Source organism: Larimichthys crocea, chromosome XXIII (genome assembly GCF_000972845.2).
Source record: "Larimichthys crocea isolate SSNF chromosome XXIII, L_crocea_2.0, whole genome shotgun sequence".
Lineage (NCBI taxonomy): Eukaryota > Metazoa > Chordata > Actinopteri > Sciaenidae > Larimichthys > Larimichthys crocea.
In genome coordinates, this window is record NC_040033.1 from 6038820 (window position 1) to 6053994 (window position 15175).

General features: G+C 40.1%; 1 protein-coding gene across 1 annotated transcript in view; it reads left to right on the forward strand.

The window, feature by feature from the left end:
• The first annotated feature begins 523 nt into the window (after positions 1 to 523).
• Positions 524 to 15175, forward strand: part of cdh7a (cadherin 7a) — a 139663-nt gene continuing 125011 nt past the window's right edge. Inside the window, exon 1 of the mRNA XM_027274436.1 lies at positions 524 to 938. The gene's annotated coding sequence lies outside the window, so the exon portion shown is untranslated. The remainder of the gene's footprint in view (positions 939 to 15175) is intronic.

The following is a 15175-nucleotide window of genomic DNA, read 5'->3' on the forward strand; positions in this document are numbered from 1 at the left end:
TTAATTAAAGTTCTGCTGCACAAATTTGCTCTAATTCTTTTGGGAGATTTCTCTCATCTTTGCTTTTTTCAGTGAAATATGGGATACTTTTAAATCTTTGGATAGTTATTTAAATGAAAATCATCGAGAGGTCCAGAGGGGGGGAATCACTCTCTGTGCTACTGCCGGAAATTAAAAGGAAAGAAAATAATTAAAAATACTGCAAAAAAAAAAAGAAAAGAAAAAGTTTTTACACTTGGCAGAGTGGAAAAGTTGTAGTATCAATACAAACAACATGTGAAAGTGCAACAGAGACAGACTTATTGATTAAATCATGACGCACATGAAGCGTCTGACTTAAAGGTCCAGTGTGTAGGTGTTGATTGCAACCGACTGAATACAGCTCACCTCACAATCCCCTTTCTAGTTGGGAAAAAGGCAAATGCTCTATCTAGATCCTATATTGACTTTATATGTTGTTATGACTGGTCATGTTTTTGTGCATTTGCTTCAATTTCACATGTAAATAGGGATGTGCCATCCCCGGGAGATTATTGGTGGAGTGATTCCAGGCCCTAGCCTGTGATTGGCTGCAGCTGGGAACCACCTGACACATAAGGAGCCATGATTGCCACCGTCATGTGACAACCAGCACTTCCTCATCCTCCTCCTCTCCCAACCAGCCACATGTGCTTTTGTGAAAACCCTTGTTCTAGATTGGAAGTAGTTATAGTTGTTTGATCTCTGGGTTTTGTGAATAAATCATTTTCTTTTCATTGAAAATATAAAACTTGTTGTAAGTGGCCACTTGGGACTTTGGCCCTTTCTAGTTATGATCTAGGCACCCCTAGACTGGGGCATAACAATGCTTATGTCTAAGTCTATGCTACTGGAGTAACACGGCGGACTCTGTGGATGAAGACCTACACCCTCTGCAGATATAAAAGACTCATTCCAAGGTAGCAAAACCTGATTCTCATTTTTAGTTGGCTAATGAATATTCAGTTTCTGCCAAATTTTGTAAATATATCCCCACTGGACCTTCAAACATCAACTGAAAAGACAAAACTTTGGCAGACGAAAACAAAACATTAAAAAGCAACGAGAAGACTCAAATTAATTCAAGAAACAAAATCTGTATTCTAATCACACTTCTCATATTGTTTTCCACCATTTGAAGATTGACTGCCACTCTTAATTACGCCGTCTCGTCGCACCCTTGTTTCCTAGCAATGGTTTAACTTTACTGGAGAATTAGTGCCATTAACTGTTCAATGTACTCAGCTCCTAACAGTTGTGGACTGACATTTGCAGATTTTCTGACATTTTTTTTTGAAAACTTGATGGATGGAAACTTGACTGCAGCTCTTAAATGCAACGAGAGAGCTTATTTGTGAGTCAGAAATATTGGGAATTGGTGGTTTAATCTTCAATAATGTGCTTTATTTTCATGTTTTTTGTATGTTTGTGAATGGAAAATATTAATCTGGAAAGGGACACGTAACTACATGTCATGTATTGAAGTAAATGCATAATATTTCCCTCTGAAATGTAGTATAAAGTAGCATGAAACTGTACTTAAGTACAGTACTTGAGTAAATATACTCAGTTACCTTCCACTAGTATTGACAGGTCTTTAGTTTTACAGAGCTTTGGACGTACAAAGTTATCTGGCCTTTGCATATTCCAACAGTTCAAACTTAAAACACTGCCACATGCTCGGTGTGAAAACTCTTCACACTATAGAATTAGACCTTCAGTGTGCACAAAATGCTCGAGCCATGACAGTGAATGATGGCTTTATTTAAAATCATAATACTTTTAATAAATGAAGTGCAGGGTGCACTGTGAACTCGTAAGACGTGATTAAATACTCCGGTCCCTTGTTAATTAGATTCCTTCAGGTGTTAACTGCAAATGCCAAGCCTCCCAAAATTCACCGGCGGTGAAGTCTGAACAAAGACGGCGGACTGCACTCGGAGGCCACTCGCTATGTCAGGGGCAAAATTTCCCTTTAAATCAGCCCCGTGAAGATTAGAAAGCCTTGATCAGATGAGGATTTGGGGGCTTTTCCTTCCAGCAGATGCACACAAAGAAAAAAAATCCATGAACACGGAAATCCAGGTGACATTTAGGAGTAAAACCTGTGGAAGTGACTTTCATATGAAGCCATTGATCTGTACATAGTGATTAACATTTGTGACAACGAGTGAGGAAGTGCAGTTTCTTTCAGTCAACGTCTTTATTATTATTTTTGACAATCCCTTCACACAGAGAGCCGGGCTCATAAACAGTTGATAGAATTATACAGAAAATCTCCAGGGCTTAAGTGGATCACTGCTTTCCTTTGGCAACAACTTGCAATTACAAAGGAAGACATCAAGTCTGTGACATGATACAAATCTATATATAAGGGATTTAGATGTCTCATTTGTCCCTCTGGGGGTTATCTTGAATGGATTTTAAAAGATGGAAAAAAAAAGGTTTGATTTTTGAGCTTTCCCGTTGAATTTTGCATGAATGTATACTCCACAGAAAGCACCTGGACAAGAAAATCTTGTGCTTATGTTGTTCCGGGCTTGGACACAGGCATCCGTGAGTTCGGTTTACCCTCCTCTGTGCGCATGAAATAATAAAAAGATGCATTCTTTGAGGTGGAAAGCATAAAGTAACACTCGCATATTGAATAACAGCTCCGCGAGATGGCATCTATTTTTGCTTATATACCTTTTGCTTGTGTGTCGCATTCAAACGCACTCCTCGACGCTCTCTGTTCTCGGCTCCGTGAACTGCGTTTAACTCTGCTCTCTGAACTCGTCTCCTCGCAGCCTTCTGTAAACTCTCTAAACTTGAATTTTCTGACGCCGGCGTCGTCTTTGTACATTACGGCGTGTGAGAGCAGAATGCGAGATGAGCAGGAGGTGCTTTAATTCATGCACCACGGGGTGATATGATATCCAGGCTGATACAGTTTATTGTGGATTTTAATATTAATGTTAAATTAATATTATATTACATTAATGGTTGAGCGGGTGAGGCCTAAAGTGACTAAGGCAGCTAGGTCTTCTGCATGAGTAACCCTGTGGTCTGACATAACAGGTGAAACAGAGCGGGGCGCCGAACATCAGCCGGTCCTCTCGCCCAGTTGGGAAACTGTCTAATAACATCTTCCTCATATTCATGCATGGGTTTTTTGTTTTCTTCATTTTTTGTCTCACTAAGTGAGAAAAAGGACCATGAACATCAACTTTAACCAATTTACCAAAAAAATCTGTGTTGAATCCTTGGTCACTTGGTCCTTGTTTTCCATCCTCATCCCTCCCACATACTCCGAGTCCTTGGTGCTTTGGGTCTCAACCTTGGCTACTTGTCAAGCACACAGGGTTCGCTCAATTTATTTGGCCTCTTTTTTTTTTTTTACTTATGAAAACCAGTCAGATGCAGCTGCTGATTGCAGGGAGGAGCAGGATGTGTTAAGCACCTCAGGGCTGAAAGGAAATAATTGATTTTTGCCAACAAGGTTAGCAAGAGTGAACTTTGAAAACCTACACAGGCCCAGCGCTAGTCCAATTAACAGTTTGGTTCGGGGTAAACAAAAACCTCTATGTTTTTTTATCATGGCCTGAAATATGTGGGAATTCATCAAAAATCCCTCACATACAACCTTCTGTCTCTTTGTCAGAGGTTAAGCTCGCAGGAAGTGTGTTTTCCTTAAAAACCTGCATGTATTTCCTTTGGCATTAACATCAAATACTGATATTTTTAGCTCCCGCACTTTCGCTCCGTCTCTTACCTCGAAAGCAAGCGCGACTTTTTAGTGAAATTAGTGCCTGACGATGGCATCTCCTGTGACTTCTATTTATACTTTTTAGCAACGTATATTATTAAGCATCAAAGGGTTTTGTCAGCATATTTATAATCATTTAAATTTGTCTTCATCGAGGGTGTGCATTTCATTATGTGAGGGTAAGAGGGGAGTTTTCTTGTCTCGCACATAAAAGAAAATATTAATACCCGTCTCACTGTCGGTCACTTTGCATTATATGCTTTAAATAAGTCTCTCTTGATATTTAAGCCAAATGCAGCCATAAGCAGATAAACTTGCATCTTTTCCAGCTGAATTCACCGCATCAAAGAGAGTTCTTCAGGTGAGAAGCCTTTTACCTAAAGTTTTCATTTCCTCTGATGGATTAGCTTTTGAAAAAAAAAAAACGATGATTCACAGCTGAAGTGAGCCAACCCCAGTGTGCTCGTCTTAGTCCGCCCCGTTCGTCTTTTCACCTTGTTTGTACTGTAAAGCAGGTCGCATCAAGCAGCTCCAGAAAGCAATCAAGCTCTGTCTATGAAATGTTGGTTTTATCTAAGCCCTTCCATTTACCAAAGTCCCACAGAGCCAATAGAAGGGGAAAAAGCACAAGGCAGTTTAAATGACATGAGTACTGTCGGATCAATGTATCGTAATACTTAAAGTACCTCACCCAAATCCAACCTGGACTGTATTGTGGGTTGTTTAATCTCTACTGTAAGCGCAAAATGTCATAAAAGGTTATCAGCCAGGCAGGAAACAGCCGTAATGCCCCTTCTAAAATGAAATACCCACGTGGCCAGTTTGGCAACTGACCGTTAAGTTCTTAAAGAAAGTTATGCATAGCTAATTAAAACAATGTAGATCAGCTGAGGCGGGCTGAGGCGGGCTGAAGGAAGTCTGCAGGGTTCCCACACCTTTTTCATGAACAAATTCAAGCACCTTCAAGCACCAGTTTTTCCATTTTTCCAGCACCTTTAAATAGGTAGCCTACTAGTTGTGTTTGCCATGATGGGAAGCGCAGCGGTGCCACTGTATGGCATAATAATATGGGTCTAATTAGCATTATTTCATATGGTGGTAGATTGACTGTTTTGATTTTTAACTAATTGTGAATTGGCTTGTATTCTCAGCTTGTGAGCGGTGTATTTCTCGGCAGAACACCAAGCGAGTATGATAACTGAGTTCTGCATGTAAAGGCATCGGATCAAGCGCGTAGCCGATTAGGAAACATTTTTGTTTTCTCTTGGTTTATTGAGATAGACATCACACAAATTTCAAGCATTTTCAAGCACTTCACAAAAAATTCAAGCATTTTCACAACCTTGAAAACACTGAATTGAAATTCAAGCATTTTCAAGGAATTCAAGCACCCGTGGGAACCCTGAGTCTGGTTGCCCAAACAAAGCCACCTGTAAATCAAAGCGTCCCCCAACGTTCAGTCTCTTGTACATCTGTATGTATAGTTGCTGGCACCAGCTACAGATTGCTGACTGCAGTTCACTTAGCGCCAAAGGAGCTATCGAGAGTTTTTTTTAATGTTACATAGAGAACCTTCTAAAAAAAAGTCTAAAGTTTATATTCATGTATTCATTTTTTCAGATGATGATGTTCTGGGGCTCCATAATACGCCGCATGTAAGCTTAGAAAAGGAGTCCAGTCTGAGAAAATAACCTGAAAGAAGCAGGAGTGAACTGTGCAATCATCGTTGGGAGCCGTTGCTTGGGGGACATAGAGTCAGATTTATGTGAAATGATTTAGGAGATAAAACCAGGATGTGCTACATTTTGGCGTGTACATATCCATTTATGTAATTAACTAGGAGTGCTCCCGTTAGCGACAACGGTTAATAAGCTCCAGTGGGAACGTGGGGAGGCAGGTGAACCCGTGGCCCTGGAGATGTTAAACACAGATGAATAGATGCCATAGCACACACACAGCCTAGTAAATCAGATAAAATGAGCAGTGGAACAGGACGCAAATGGGCCTCGCGGTGAAAACTCAATATCACATAAATGGACCGGCCTCTCATAGATATTGGAAACTGGTAACCTTGCCACAGCGAGCTCACCTTTTCTATTGCTCACACGCCTACTGTACATTTACAGGCTTTACCTTCTTCGGGGTCCATTTCAGCCTTCAAAACCTTTACATGTGCAGGGCTGGCCGTAATGGTTGGTTGGCTAAATTAATGTATAATTTTAATAGCTCTGGTTACAAGACAGTGAAAACAATATTTTATGTAGTCATCTGTGGTGAGCACGGCCGAGTTATCAGGCGAGGCGCGGTGGCCTTTAAGGTAGCGAGGCCAGAAAACTGAAAGAAATGCAAGGTCAAAGGTTTGTCCATCTGTCCATCGAGAAGAGAGGCAGTAACCTCCTGAACCTGTGTGACAATAAAAGATTTTATAGATAGATAGATAGATAGATAGATAGATAGATAGATAGATAGATAGATAGATAGATATAGGTTTCATAGCAAGTTTTACTGGGATTTGATAAATCTGCTTCGAGCATGACCCATTTAAATCGTGTATTTTGTGGTATATTCCTTCGAGACACTGACAATCCTTCACCACTGCCTCTGGCTTTTGAATGAATCTCAAGTGGCTTCTCCTATATACATCAACTTTGGCTAATACTAGTGTGTTTTTTTCTCCCCCCTCTCACTTTCTTTTCCTCACTCTGATGAATAGAGTGAAATGTTTCAAGATCTTGAGACAAGCAGGAGAAGACGTCCCTGAACATTTATACTTAATGCCAAATCCATATTGGGCTTCATGCAAAAACACCTCCTTTCATGGACAGATTCATCAAGTGGAACATTTAATTTAAGAGATTTTATGGCATTCTTTCAGATTTTTCTCCCTGTAGAGAGGTGGTAAAAACACCTGTTAGACTTTGAAATAATGATGAATGATTTGGGAGTTTATTTATGACTGGTATGAGTTAAGTCCATTCATCTATCCGTTTCCTGTAACCGTCCTTATCAGGGTTACAGGGGGCTGGAGTCTATCCCAGCTGGCATTGGGGCGAGACGTGGGGTACATCCTGGACAAGCTGCCATCACGGGGCAACACGTGATGAACCATGTACATATCTAAGAGTCACCACTTAACATACTGTATAAACTTGCATGTCTTTGGACTGTGGGAGTACCCAAAGAGAACCCATGTAGACACAGGGAGAAACTCTTTCTGTGAGGTGACACTGTTAATATATAAAAAAAATAAAACACAAATTACATAGAAAATTTTAATAAACCTGTTGCCAAATGAATAATCAGCTCACCATATTGCTGATTTACTGAGACGATTGTGGGATTTTATGATTTTATTGGCATATTTTGCATCTTATATAGTCCAAGCAGTCGCTTGGAAAGTTCTCTCGTTCTAACTTGATAAAGGCAACAAGCTGCGATAATAATCTCTGACTGTTTGCCAGGTCACTAACAAAATTACTTTATTTTAAGTTACGAGACGCCGTAACTTAAAATAAACTGTGCTGCTGATGATGCATAGTGATTTTATACGCAGGCTTATGTATTTATATACATATTCTTTCCAAACCACAACAGTGTCATATATCATTAGGAAGTTCTTCTACACACAAACGCACCAGAGAGAATAGGGAATAATTAAACTGTTTGATACCAGAAATATCCATTTAGATTCATAAGGCGAGAAAACAGAGCCCAGAGTGTAAAGAGAGAGAGCTGAGAGGAAACACACCATGACTGTGACGACCGATCGGTCATATTTTATAGAATTATACAGATAATTTGAATATGAGTTTAAGTTAAATTTGCTTAGTGACATGTTTATTTTCCTTCTGAGAGCATATATGAATTCATTTAAACAAACAAACAGTGTTACCGATCCCGTAATATACCATAGATCATTACTTATGTACTTCCAGTCTTTTTTGCATAATGCGTCTCGCACTTATCTTGCTATTTTTATGACCTTTGTAATTACGAAATAACGGCTTGAACTTCTCCAGCTCAACTATCATCGCTTACGTTGTTGAAATGATAAAATAAAAAAAAACGCTGTAATAACCCTTTAACAATGCACTCATCAGAAAAGTGTCGCCCATTTAAGTTGGCCCTAATTGCGTTAGAGTTATGGCCTATTAGACGAGGTCTAGAATAGCTGCACTTGGCACTTTTATGAAGTGGGGATGTTAGAGAGAGGAAGTGTGGGGAAAAAAATGCTTTTTCGTGGTGTTTTTTATTTTATGAGCTTTTCAGTAACTTAAGGCTAGACATCCCCGAGCTCTGCCCTTTTACTTTGTCTATTCCTTCCTAAGATTTAAATAATGAAACTCCCCTGTTTTGCCTTTTAGCGGTGCTCTTGCACATCATAGTTGCACGAGAGAAGAGTGCTTGGATCACCGGTCGCTGTCACAAAGGGCTTCACTGCACGGCGGAGACGATGACGGAGACACTTCTTCTTTTCTAAGCAATGTCACCTTGATAGAAATCACAAGATCGGAGTTCAGCATTTCTCCGGGAGTCACTGCATCATGTTGCGTTTTGAGCACTTTGATGTGGAATGTCATGTAAGGTGTCAGCTAACAATGAGACTTCCAAATCGGGCCTTCTGGCGCACGGAGAGAGGCGCTGCAGGCACTCATCTTTTAAGGGGCAGTCGGATGAGACACTCTCCCCAATGACCGTTAATGTAGAACAAGAAATATCTTCTAAGTTATGTGCTCTTATTTTGGGTACACAGCCCTGATTAGCATACTCTTCCACTGCACCGAGTCCCTTTGGTGGTGTTTGGATGATTTACAAACCCGATACATATTTACAGAAATCACAGATTCAATAAAACGAGAGTCCAGTTGCTTCCTGCTCCTCAGTCCCGCCGTCCTGTTCTCCACCACCTCCTCCTCCTCATCTCACTCCTCTCCCTCCGTCCTTCACACGGCTCATCTTGCGGCTCTGCAGAGGTAATTAACAGCAGCGTTACATCTGGGGAGATACTGTGAGCTATGTAAGAAAATTAGGCTGTGGAATAATGAGGGTTGAGGGACATGTACTGCTGGTCTGCAGCGGTGCGTTAAAATCAAAGGACTTCCACGGCTAATTGGAGAGAGGTTAAACTACAAGGCGGCCTCACCCCTGTCCCGAACCCTCCGCCCAAACCCGCCCCTTGGACATGAATGCCTCCCGTTTTTTTCCTGTAATTTCGCGTTTCATCTCCATACAACGTTTCATCTCCCTCTTCTTGTGCCGTGGAGAGACGCTGGCGAGGTCACTCTATATTTAAATGCAAACAATTACTTGGTATGATTTTATTTTTCCATCTCTTCCTCGGACCCCCGATAGACCACCCAGCTTGGGTTGGTTTTTTTTTTTGAACGGTCACCAATTACCTCAATGTCCACACAATTGACCATAAGATACACACAGCACAAATCGATGTAATGTGCCTTGATGTGAGCTGACCAGCACATTGACTCACACAAGTGGAATTAGCGCAGCATGAAGAGGAGACACCCCCATGTCCCCCGCCCTATCCGCCCCCCTTCTCTTGCCTCTCCCCTGGTTACAATGATGGCATCAGCAGCACGACACTGTATAATGAGCGCAGACATGGTCCACTGCTCAGAAGAATCCAGTAAATACACTCCCTCTCCGTTGTGTTTGGGCTTGTGCAGAGCAGCTGCATGGCGTGCCTGAGGACGCCGGTATATATGTTTGTGTGTATATTAAAAAAAAGAAATAAATCAAACCAGATTTTGTCCTCAAAATATACAAAATCAGCAATGCGGTGTTTGTTTTCAGGACCCTGCTTTATATACTGCAGCCAGAAAACAGCATTCGTGCTGTCTTACACTAATAATAGTGATGTTTCATAAACTCATATAAAAGGAGATTGGTACCACTGGATCATTGACCACAGTAATAGACTACTAATTAAGCATAATGGCATTATAAAAAATATGATAATTATAAAATAACCAGTCATAAAAAAAAGAATGTTTGCACATGAAAAATGTCAGTATTACAGCATGTTTCCTTCTTATTATCAACCATGTGCTCATGAGTGATATCCATCCATCCATTCACCATGATTATCCTCATCAGGGTGGCAGGAGGGGCTGAATCCCAGCTGGCATTTGGCTGAGAGGCTGAGGGTCAAGCAGCAACATCTGTGGCTGTAAAGTGAAGTGCCAAAAGCTGCAGTTCCTCAAACGTCCACATGAGGCTGGCCTCCATAAGTCCCCATGTTAAAATGTCCAACTTCACAGCAGAAATAAACATGTTTACAGCCTGGTATGTTTAGTTCACACAATGCATGTAAATTATATATAAGGGAGCACATTTTCGTGTGGTGCTGCTTTTAAGATCCAATCAGACGACATTAAAGCAACATACGACGCGGGATTGACTCGAATCAACGTGAGTTATTAGCATACTGTAAAAAGAATAACATGAAACGGTGTGAAAAATCACGAGAGGACAAACGTCTTTGAAGCGTCCTGTTTCTAATCTGTGGGGAAACACTCTTACAGTGAAGCCATTTATGAATGCGAGAGCGGTGACTCATACATACCGTATAATGACAATAAAACATCACCTCAGGAATTATTTTTAGCAGCAGACGCAAGCCACACTTTAAAAACAACTACCTAAGAGCTTCCTGTATGAGAAGATAAATATTATTTTCCTATTTCATAGTAGTGGACTCAGATTTGCAAACATTCAAAATAATAACTTTATGTCGGTATGCAGTCTGTAGAAATAAAACACCACAATAAACTCACAGTTAGTACATTACACAGTTACTAACTCTGCTGCACTCAGCAACTTGCCCCGAAAATGAAGACCGGTGCTAAGAAAGCCTCTTCTTACTGTTGTTGCCCTCCACCTCCAGACGGACTTTCAGGTCAAGCCCAGAAAAATCTTCTTTTTAAAAAATAAGAAACAAAAAGTAATATAGACTTAGCCCAGACTAGCAATAGGCCAATCCACTAACGGCTTCAGGAATTCATCATAAAGCCATTTTCAGTCTGTTCACGTATTAAGAAATACACCTGATTTCATGAATCCCGCTGAACTACTCGCAGCATGGTTTGTGTTACTAAAGCACTGCAAGATGATCGGACAGCTCTGTTGGATTATTTTTAAATTCAATCAATAAATAATCAATATTCATGATTAAATTACATCTTTGAAACAGACTACTATTAAAGAGCTTCCATTTCCTGAACCTTAAACTTCTTTCTGCGCCTGTGAGCAATCCTCACAGCTGATTTACAGCCATCTCCCTACATACAAAGCTCTTCATGGTCAAACATATCTTTAAGAGCCCACTCGAACACTGCGCTCTCAGCATTCAGGGTTCCTCGTGGTTCCTATAGTCTCCGAAGCCTTCAGCTGTTTAGCTCCTCTCCTGTGAAACCAGCTCCCAGTTCTGGCTCTGGAGGCAAACCGCCTCTCCACATTTTAAGATGTGATCTTTTTGATAGAGCTTGTGGTTAAGGCTGACTGAGGCGAGTCCTGAACCATCCCCTGTTTAAAAAAAGTAAAGTTATGCTGCTGTAGGACTAGACTTCCCGTGTTGCACTGGGCTCTTTTCTCTCTCTGTTCGTACAAATTCATGTCCCATCGATGCACGTCACTAACTCCCTGGAGTTTTTCTGCTTTTACACCTTGCAGGTTCTCATGGATTAGTCATATCTCCATTAAAAGGTGTAATTATAGTTATCATTATTATTGTGGCCGTGCATCTGTGTCTCTCTCTCGTCCTCTTTCTTTTCCTCTCCACCGTCACCAAGCGCTTGCTCATGGTGGGAACTGTTGAGTCTCTGTAAATATTATAAAAAAGTACAGTCTAGGGGCGGTCGGTAGCGTAGTGGGCTAAGCGGCCGCCCCGTGTGTGGAGGCTATAGTCCTCACTGCAGCTGGCCCCAGGTTCGAATCCCGCATTGGACGGCCATTTACTACGTGTCACTGACCCCTGCTTCCTGTCTCTCTTTAGCTGTACTATCATTAAAGGCCAAAATAATAATAATAATAATTAAAATTTAAAAAATTACAGCCTAGAGATGCTGAGATGTCATAAGATAACTTCTCTTGGTGTTTTGAATTGAAAACTGAAATGATCCGGACAAGATCACCATGTTTGATTGTAGTATCAGCACAGGCTTTGTTAAATGCTGGTACACATGAAGTCATTTAAAGTATAGACAGTGTTGGTAACATATACTGTTTCTCTGATTTTCTGATTATATCATTTTCTCGCCACGACTGACAAAACCTAGTAACACCAGAATAGGGTCATCACATCACACCCGACCAAGAACGTGACAAGGCCCATGAGAGGAAGTTGAAATTTCCATAGCACAAGCTCGCATCGTATAGCCAGCGACCCATTTATTGTGGCGAGAAGCAGCTGATTCCACGTTCTGGTGGCTGCACAAACTCAGGTTTTTGTTCCATTATTCCATCTTTCAGAAAGATTGGTTCGAGTTCACAGACGCTGAGTCCCCGGGACACGGAGGCAACATACTGACTGTCAATGTTTTAAATTGTTGACATTCTCCTCTTTAAATACAAACACTTTCACACACCGAATCCGCACGCTGGAAACAGAACTCCTCGTGTTTGGCTTTACTTAATAAGGTGTTGTGCTATTTTCTTGCCGCTGCTGCTATTGTTAGGATTTCTTTTTTTTTGTTGAAATTATTATTATTTGTGTGGGCGAGAGTTTCTGCTGCCACTGTCAGTCATTAACAGAAGGCACAATGGGTCCTGACAGATGAAAGAAGCAAATTAATTCAAGAACGATATTAGAATTTGAAGTGTTACCATCCTGGCATGAGCGAGCCGCATTCTTGGATTCTGCTTATTGCTTTGGAAATGCAGCCAGACCTGGAAGATGAACAAATCAACACAAATGAACAGGAAACTTTCTTTTTTTCTCCCTCCTCCCCAATAATTCTACAGTGCATAAATAGCATCGACATGTTTATCAAAGTTTTGAGAGATAAAATGTGTGATGTAGGATATTTCTAATATTTTCATATCTTCCCTGGCAGTACATCATTTTTACTCTGGTGTGAGGATATAGTTTGGAAACCGTTTTTTTTTTTTTACACATTAAGTCGATCAAACATCCTGCCGCGTGAATGTTTTCCCTTTAAGCTTTGCATCACAAAATACGTTAGGAGAGAATCCCCCTCGTAATCCCGCTCTGCACAAGTAGGAGAACAAGCTAAAATGTTCTTTTAATGTTCTAATTCATCAAGTCACTCTATTCAAAATGTCATGAGACTCCATTATAACTGCCTTCCAGTCCTTTTCCAGTCTCTCTCTCTCTCTATTCTGCTTCCCGATTCTGTTCCCAGTCCAGGCCATGCGGTTCGTATGGGAGGGAGGCCATAGCTTTGTTCAATCCCGAAGGGAGACTGTGAGGTTTGCACAGGCTGGAACGGCCTTTCTCTTCTCACAAGTTTTCTTGTTGCAGTCAATGAGGCGGCCAGTGAAGGCAGTTTTTATTATTATTATTATTATTATTATTATTATTGTAATAAAAAGCCTGATAGTTTTGCATCAGACTCCAACAGATTTAACACAAGTCTATACTCAAAAGTGACTTTCACATTGTCTAGGACAGCCCTGCGTGATAACATGAAGAACTGCTGCTGTTCCCAAAGATGGAATTGTAAAACCACTAATACTCAAAGCAATGATTTCATCAGGATGTAAAGCCTTGTGCTGATTCCTAAAAAATGAATAGAAAAAGTATAGTAATATGATTATAAAGGGCTTTGCTTTGGGCTTTAGTTCAAAACTAATAACACAAGTGTCGAATAGAGCTGTTTTTATTTGATTAAAGCTCCAATACACTTTTTTTTCCCCCCTCTTCTATTTTGTTGAATGTCAACTCAGAGGCTTCGTTTTTCTATTTCAGCTGTGAGTGCCTTGTTCAAGGGATCATTTGAACGTCATCACTGTCCTTGGACTGTGGACATTTCAGCCACAGCACCGGGCTACTTTTATGTGAGAGAGTTGCTTACAGTGGTGAGCCAACAACAGAGAGTTGTCAAACATATGCTCAGTTTCCCTCAGCTCCGTGAGGCGTTTTAGAGTCTTTCAGCTTATTGTTTTGGATTTACCATAACTACGCCTGATTTTAGAGGGTGCTGCAACCCCCCTCAGCACTTCCCACATCCATGGTGGAGACCAAAACAGAGCTAAAAGAGAGTTAATATTGGACTTTCATTTGTCGAAAAGACACAAACATGAATGCTAATGTTGCTTTGTATCTGCTGGATGGAAACAGTTTCAGCCATTTCAATCTGTTATTGCAGCCTGTTTCAGGCAATATTCAATAATTAATAACTAATAACTAGGTGTTCACAGTAAATCCTCACAATAAACTACTGTAAAGACACTTTTGCAGTACATGATGGGTAATTATTAATAGTAAATATTGGCTATCAGTATATGTAATATATATTATAATATAATATAATCAAGCCAAAAACTGTTTCTTTGTAAAATTCAGTATTTTAAATGTAAATTTACAGGAATTTACCAGCTACTGATTGCTGTATTTATACAGTAAAAATGTGAAATTGTTGTTATTATTATATTATTATTATTTTATTATTATTATTATTATTATTATTATTATTATTATTATTATTACACGTAATCACTGTGATTTGGGTACAGCACAATACCGTAATTAGGTAATAAAATAATGTAGTTCTACAGTAATGTTGTGAAAACACAGTGCATTGCTGTGATGTTACTGTAATTTGTTGTAACAACAGATGATTAATAAAACTTTATAGTAATGTGTCTGGTTACTGCAGAAACGTAAAACTTCTTAGACTATATTACTGTAAAATAATTACTATACTGTATATTACTGTGAATTTACTGTAATTATTAGCCAGTAATTTACAGTAAAGGTAGAATAATATATTCTACATTGTAGCAGGTTCCTGTTCTGTTCTTGAATTGAAGTTTTTCAGGAACAACTCATGAACGTTATTGATCAAGCTTCTTTAGAGTGCTCACATTTTTGTGTGACCTGCTTGTTGAATCTACAAATACTGCAGTGTAACAACAACAAATGATGCTTTCATGGAATGTTACAGGCTGGAATGAGCCATTTCCCCTCACCGTTTTCATGTCTTAATGCTAACCTAAGATAATCTGCTCCTGGCTCTTGCTTCATGTTTACTGTAGTGAACAAACATGAGAGTGGTATTGATCGTTCCATCTAGCTCTCACCAGCGAATAGGTGGTGTTTTCCAAACGTCCAATTATTCCTTTTAAGCCTCATTGTGCATTACTTTCCAACACCAGCTCCAAATGCATCCCCTTCACACACACACAAAAAAAAATGACGACGTTTGACAG